At 41.3% G+C, this 7,498-nt stretch overlaps 1 long non-coding RNA gene across 1 annotated transcript; it reads left to right on the top strand.

Annotated features, from left to right (window-relative positions):
• Positions 1-3,963: 3,963 nt before the first annotated feature.
• Positions 3,964-5,876, top strand: LOC130373881 (uncharacterized). Its single transcript, XR_008893553.1, has 3 exons — positions 3,964-4,170; positions 4,736-4,830; positions 4,917-5,876. It is a non-coding gene; the product is annotated as an uncharacterized LOC130373881 (long non-coding RNA).
• The last annotated feature ends 1,622 nt before the right edge of the window (positions 5,877-7,498 follow it).

The following is a 7,498-nucleotide window of genomic DNA, read 5'->3' as shown; positions in this document are numbered from 1 at the left end:
ATCTCAAACTGGAATTACAGATATCTACAATTCAGTTGCAGATATCCATAATTCACATAGTGGATATCCGCAACTGAATTGTAGATATCTGTAATGAGAAACCCCATAGACATGAATGGCAAAAATGACGTAATTTCGCCTAGGAGGAATGTCTTTGTGGATATCTGAAATGACAATTGTGGAGAGGAGGAATGTAGTTGCGGATATCCGCAATGTTATTTTTGACTAGGCGAAATTGAATTGCAGATATCTGCAATATAAATTCCGGATAGTCAAATTTAGCTGATCAATGACAATACGAACTCGTTCATTGAGCGCGACAAGACAGATAACTTATTTTACAAATTACATTTATTAGCGTTCCCAACTTTATAATTGTATTGTATTGCATTGTATTTATCTATTTCCTTACACAGTTGTAGCTAAATGTTATGGGGATAACGTGAATAATAATAATAAAAAACATTTACCAGTTAGTAAATGCCTGCTCACCTATCTACCCATCTATCTATCTATCTATCTATCTATCTATCTATCTATCTATCTATCTATCTATCTATCTATCTATCTATCTATCTATCTATCTATCTATCTATCTATCTATCTATCTATCTATCTATCTATCTATCTATCTCTTACCTATAATCTATTCTCTAAATTAAATTAGGAAATTAAATTAACACAAGCTAGCTAGACTATGTTACACATTAAACACTCAGTTTACTAGCTAAATTCGATTAAACAATTAAATGCAATACAAATATAAAGTAAAAACAAGTGTTATCTAGCGATCCGTTATCTGTGTTATATTATTTTGTCTTCGGCAACATGAGCGCGATTGAAACCTGCCTGGCAACGGACAACCCCTTACGTAATCTGTTGTCCGTTACCTGGCAACGGACCACTGATTACGTACCCGGTACAATTTTCGCCCCCCGGTACAATTTTAACGTGACAGGGGCACTGCAGCTCTCGAGTCGACAATGAGTTACTTTAGTCTGGTATGTCTCTTCACTGATTGGTTAGACAGCCTTCAAACTTAGTGGTCAAGCAAAAAAGAGGGAGGGGCTCGTTCTGCATACCTAATAGCCGGAGTGAATGACTAATAGCCGGAGTGAATAACTAATAGCCGCGGCTATTAGTTTCCTGTCAAACCGCACGGAATCCGTACGGTTTCCGTGCGGTTTTGCACTTTTACCGCGCCATTCTAGGGCCAAGTGGCCTTCTTGGCTTTCCATATTCTTCGGCCGTGAAAGCCTTCTTCGGACCCATTCTTCCCGGTTTCGATCTTTGGCTCAGGGATAGGTTAGGACCACACTAGCCGCATTTACATGGACACATCTGTTCCGCATAGATTTCTATGCGGAACAGAAAATGATCATGTATACGCCTCATTCGGAATACAATTATCTGTTCGGCATAGATTCTATGCCGAATAGAAAAGGTGGTGTAGTCCGTTTTAATCGCCATGTATACACTTATTCCGAATAGATTGGGGTTAAATTTAGAGCAGCCGCAGTAGTTCCCCATTGGTCCACTGAGCTCCGTCGGTACTTTTAAGCACACCGAACTTCACCGCTGTCAAGGAAAGTGGATTTATTGACTGATTCACGTCTTTGTTCACTCCGTAAAAGTAGTCCGGTAAGTGTGTCCGGTTGCTTAGCGACGGGACATGGGTGTTTATTAATGACGTGTCCGCGCGTGTCCGAAATAACTGTAAATGAGTAGGCTACTACTAGTACTTTTGCAGGCTGAAGGTTAAAATACTTCTTAACTTAGAGAGATGGCATCTGCAGTAGTGCGCAATTGGACCTTCGAGGATTCCTGGGCCCGGATTCACAAAAGTGTTCTTAAGATAAAACTAATTCTTAAAGGTCCCATGACATGCTATTTTATGTATTCTTTAATATAGGTATTAGTGGGCAACTAACACAGTATTCAAAGACGTTCCCGAAATTCAGCCGTGGTGCAGAGTTACAGCCACTCCGAGCCAGTCGCACATTGAGCTTCCCCCAAATGCGCTGTTTCGGTGGGCGTGTCAAGGAGGAGGGTGGGGGTGTGGCCCTGAGCAGCTTGCAGCCACGGTACCATGCGCTCTGTTTACAGTGGATGTATCGCAATGGCGAGGCACACACAGCCTTTAGCCGTGTTCTGTAAATATTCTAGAACACACGGGAGTCCTGGAGCTCTATATCTAAATATTATCATATAGCCTACACAGATATCTATATCATATAATATATATTATCACGGCCAAAAGCTGTGTGAGCCGATATTATGAATCTCAAACGACCGCGTTGGGTTCTCCGACGTCCCTGGTTCTTCAACGTCCACATCAATGTGAATACACACACTGTAACGCAAGTGTTTCTTGTCGGTTCTTTGACGTGTCTTGTATTTCCACAACAAGACTGTCGTGGGGGTTATCTGAGCCATGGTTGAGAAGGAATTGGGGGAAAGGAACTTTGGTTTGACTCGCTGAAGTACATGAACTGCGACATGCCGCCGGTTGCCTCGAGGCACCATCGCCCGGCAGCGGGCAGCCGGCAGCAGGCAGTGCGCGGTTCAGTCGACTTCAGGTTGATGTGAAAGTGGAAGAACCAGAGACGTCGCAGAACCCGACAAAGTCGTTTGTGATTCATAATATCGTCTGGAGGCGCACACAATATGTTATATGATATAGATATCTATGTATTATATGATATTATTTAGATATAGAGCTCCAGGACTGTAACGCAAGTGTTGTACACTTCCTTGTTATTTGGATAACCGTTCTGCTGTTGGTGTGATGGCGCATAACACGTCGGACTCTCGTCTCTGGTATTTCTACAACGAGACTCGTATTGGGGGTTATCTCAGCCAAGGTTGAGAATGAATTGGGGGGAAGGAACTTTGGCTTTGACTCCCTCAAGAACATGAACCACGACATGGAGGAGAAAGGGATTGTTGGCGGCGAATGTCTCCCGCTTGAGCCCCGCTGAGGGACCACCGCCGGAGGCGGAGGTGCATAAGCGCTGCCCGGCAAAGATCCCTTTCTCCTCCTTGTCGTGGTTCATGTTCTTGAGGGAGTCAAAGCCAAAGTTCCTTCCCCCCAATTCATTCTCAACCTTGGCTGAGATAACCCCCAATACGAGTCTCGTTGTAGAAATACCAGAGACGAGAGTCCGACGTGTTATGCGCCATCACACCAACAGCAGAACGGTTATCCAAATAACAAGGAAGTGTACAACACTTGCGTTACACTGCGTTACAGTGGTTGTATTCACACACACACATGTGGCGCTCGCACGGTCGAGTCTCATTGGCGGGCCAACGTCTCTGGGCGGGCCAGGCAGAGTAAGGGGAGGAGCTGAGATTCCTGATGACGTCATGAATACAGACATTCCAAATCAGCGCGCTTGAGCATCCGTTTTTTCAAAGGCGAGCAGAACAGCTAGTGCTAGTTTTACACCAAACGCAAGTTTTAGCCACTGGGGGACCAAAGGCGGTAGGGGAACTCATATTTATGTTAGAAAACCTCACAAAGTGAGATTTTCATGTCATGGGACCTTTAAGAAAAAATATAAGAAGTTCCTAAGAATCTTCTTAAACGCTATTCACCATTTTTTTCTTAAGAATTGTCGATTGTCTTACGAACTTCTTAGTTTTCTCACTTAGGATGTTCTTAGATTTTTATGTGAAGAACGCTCGCAAGGTTTTTGAACCAACAGTTGACCGACAGTTGAGAGAAATTGATTTGTGAAAAATGGAGGAAATCGCCTGTAAACGAAGCAAAAACTTCTCCAAACAGGAGTTGGAGGTGATGGTCGATGAGATCATCATCCGAAAAAGATTATTGTTTGGCAAGCTAGACAGTATGATAACGTCGGAAAGCAAAAAGAGGGCGTGGGCCAAAGTTGCCCAGACTGTATCTGCAGTGGCGGATATAGGAATCGTTCGCGATGTCAACGCTGTAAAAAAAAAGTGGGCGGACATCAAATCTATTGTAAAAAAAGAAGGGAACGGAGAGGGCAAGAGAGTTGAAAAAAACCGGAGGAGGGAAGACGACAATCCAGCTGGACCCACTGGAGGAGAAATTGTTGGGGGCGATTGCCGAAACGATAGTTGAAGGAGTAGATGGAGGAGTGGACACTGGAGAACCGGGAGAAGACGATAGCCTGCAAGCAGTAGGTAAGCCAATCAAGACTGTCAACTGTTGTCTAGCGCTTGCTAGTTATTATGATGACCATGAAACCAAAGAGAAGAGAGACCATTATTGATTGAGTTACGTCTCCGATGACCGCAGTTTACCTAGGCTTGGTTACTTTGACCGTGACAATTTGTTTCCAGCCTACCAAAACGTAGAACTAGCTGCTATCACAACACTAGCTGCGACTAGACTGGCGTTGGCTGTGTTGTTGTCAAAGAAACGAGCTGTTAGACTGGCGGTGGCTGAGTTGTTGTCAGTGTTTAGTGTAGATGTATCTATTTATTGGTTACAAGTAGTTCAGCTATTGGCCCCATGGGTTGTAAGCTGTCAACAACATTGTGTCCTGTGAAAAGTGTTTGATAAACTGAATAAACCTTATGCCATTTAATAAACCCAGGCAAGGTAACTCATTGTTTAAATATTAGAACTTGATCAAGTAGGCTACTGTGTGTAGCTTACAGAGCAAGCACTCACCCTGCTAATGTAAGTTGTTTTAGCCAGCTGCATCTAACATCACATTTCTTTGTTTCTGTTGCTTTTCTTTAGATACTTTGGTCGTAATAGCAGTCAACCAGGATGCAGAACAATCCCACACAATCAATGCAGCTGAACCAACCCAAGCCCTTACAAATCATCAAAACGTAAGTTAATAAGTGTATCTGACACTAACTGTTTTACCTAACCATACATTTTGATACTGTTTAATTTACAATTGTTCCACTCACAGCTGTTACAGAGTCCCGGGGATGACCTGACATTATCCCAGCTATTCTCAGAAACATTTCATACACCTGCCACATCCAGAAGCAACACAGAGGACATGGTCTCCCTTCAGCGTCAGCTTTTGGAGGAAGTTAAAATGCTCTGGCATACTCAGGAGCAACTCCTGCAGGTGGAGAGGGAAAAGCTGCTCGTCGAGAGGGAGAAGCTTCGCCTTGCCCAAGCCAAGTTTGATTTAAAAAAAAATGAATGTTGAACCTAGAATAAAATAGCAATCACTCAGAGGTTTTCATGTGTTGTTTATTGTGGTTTTTCTTCACATGAATCTCCTCCTTATGAGGTCTTGTCTCACTTGCATGCCAGTGTTACATGGGGCAGGGACTGGGACATCTACCTCGGGGATGTCAGGGATTGGCAAGCGGTACATAATGCAGATGTTGTGGAGGATAAAAGCACAGGTAATAATTTTACATGCCCTCTCAGGAGTGTACTGGAGCACTCCACCAGAACGGTCGATACACCTAAACCTTGACTTCACTACCCCAATGCACCTCTCCACAACACTACGTGTTTTTCGTTGTGCCCGGCTGTAGCGCTCATCTGGCTCTGTTGCAGGGTGAAGGATGGGTGTCATCAACCATGGCCTTAAGGCCTAGCCACTGTCTACTGTCATAGAGGACATTAGTTAGGGCAATACAGTATGTTTTTGTTTTAACCTAAGGTAGAATTCATGTGTAGTTCTCACCTAACAACCAACCACCGGGCATTTCTCCCTCATTAAATTGAATGCCTGTTCCTGAATTCATGAGAACAAATGAGTCGTGGGTGCTACCCGGCCACTTCGCAACAAGGTCTGTCACTCGGAGCGTTGCATCACATATGACCTGTGTGTTTATTGAGTGGAAATTTTTCCTGTTCACAAAGGCCTCCTCCTCATCATTTGGTGCATATGGAATTAAAATGTATGGAATAATTCATACTTAATAATAATAATAATAAATGAAATTTATATAGCGCTTAATATGGTACTCTAAGACGCTTAAAGGTAAAGGTACTTAAGGTAACGCTTCAAGCACCACGTGAAATGTTTTTTGATTCAAGCTGATACGTTCATAAACAGCATAAACAGATTTGCAAAAAAATTCAAATAAATAACATCTTACTTTGATTGCAATATGTGTCCCATCAACTGCCCCCAGCACATTTGGAAATCCGGCTAAAAAATTGCTGTTTGCTTCGAATGCATTCTGCGTCTGTTCCTGGAAACTTGATGAACTGCCGTGCTCTTCTACAGAGTGCATTTGTAACATCACTGACCACTCGGCTAACGGATGATTGGCTCACACCCAGGGTGCCCCCCACCACCATTTGAAAAGACCCAGAGGCAAAAAATCTCAGGGCAGCCATAATTTGCATTACAACTGGAAGGGGTGACGATCGCCTTGTATTCCTTTTCAGGTCATTTGATAGAAAATCTGCTAAATAAATAATTGCAGGCCTAGGGAGCCTATATTGTCTAATCAAGATGTGATCAGGGAGTATAAGCGGATCCATTCTGTCTCTCAATGGCCTTGGTGGATTTTCCTCCCTAACTGCCACCCAAAGAACTTCCATCTAAAAAAAAAGAGTGATATGTTTTCAGTGACTTGGCCTACTGAAATGATCTAATAATCTTAATAAATACAACTGCCTTCTTGATATACTTAAGAGAAAATGTAAGTATAATCAAACATCCTTGATAACTATTACTTCTCAACACTGTCTGGTATTATCAATAGTAACTGACAGAGTTTAGGCCCATTTCATTTAATATTATATTATATATATATAATAGTATGACAAGCTTAAATTCACAACATTGTTTAACATATAGTCTTGGGTTTAGCAGTATATTAATGAATTAATATAAATGTAATATAGATATGTTTAAAGAAAGACTTACCTTTTCACTGCAGCTGGTTTAAGACTGGTGAAGGGTTATCTTAAAGTTGTGAAGAAATTTGAGAAGAAATTCAAGAACTTTGTCTTCAAGAATCTCATTTGTTCTTAAGTACTTTCTCAGGAAAAAAATTAAGAAGAAAGTTGAGAAAAAGGTTAAGAAAAAACTACGAAATTCTTCAAGAATATCAAATCTTCTTAAATGTTGTCTTAAGAACATAGTTAAGAAAAAAGTGCTACTTAAGAACTTTTTTCTTCTTAAGAATGCTTTGTGAATCTGGGCCCGGATTCACAAAGCATTCTTAAGAACAAAATTTAAGAAGATTTGATATTCTTGAATAATTTCTTCGCTTTTTCTTAACTTTTTTCTCAACTTTCTTCTTAATTTTTTTCCTAAGTTCATACGTTTCTTCCTAAGAAAGTATGAACAAATGAGATTCTTGAAGACAAAGTTCTTGAATTTCTTCTCAAGTTTCTACACAACTTTAAGAGAAGCCCTCACCATTCTTAAACCAGCTGCAGTGAAAAGGTAAGTCTTGATATGTATTTACTTCAACAACTTTATATAACATTTTTATTTATTTATTTTGTATTTGGTAGTCCTAGACAATGTGTTTGTAATTTAAGTGGGTCAGAGTATTTTTTATATAT

This window comes from Gadus chalcogrammus, chromosome 20 (genome assembly GCF_026213295.1).
Source record: "Gadus chalcogrammus isolate NIFS_2021 chromosome 20, NIFS_Gcha_1.0, whole genome shotgun sequence".
NCBI lineage: Eukaryota > Metazoa > Chordata > Actinopteri > Gadiformes > Gadidae > Gadus > Gadus chalcogrammus.
The sequence above is the reverse complement of the archived record's forward strand: the minus strand, read 5'-3'. Positions and strand labels throughout refer to the sequence as shown.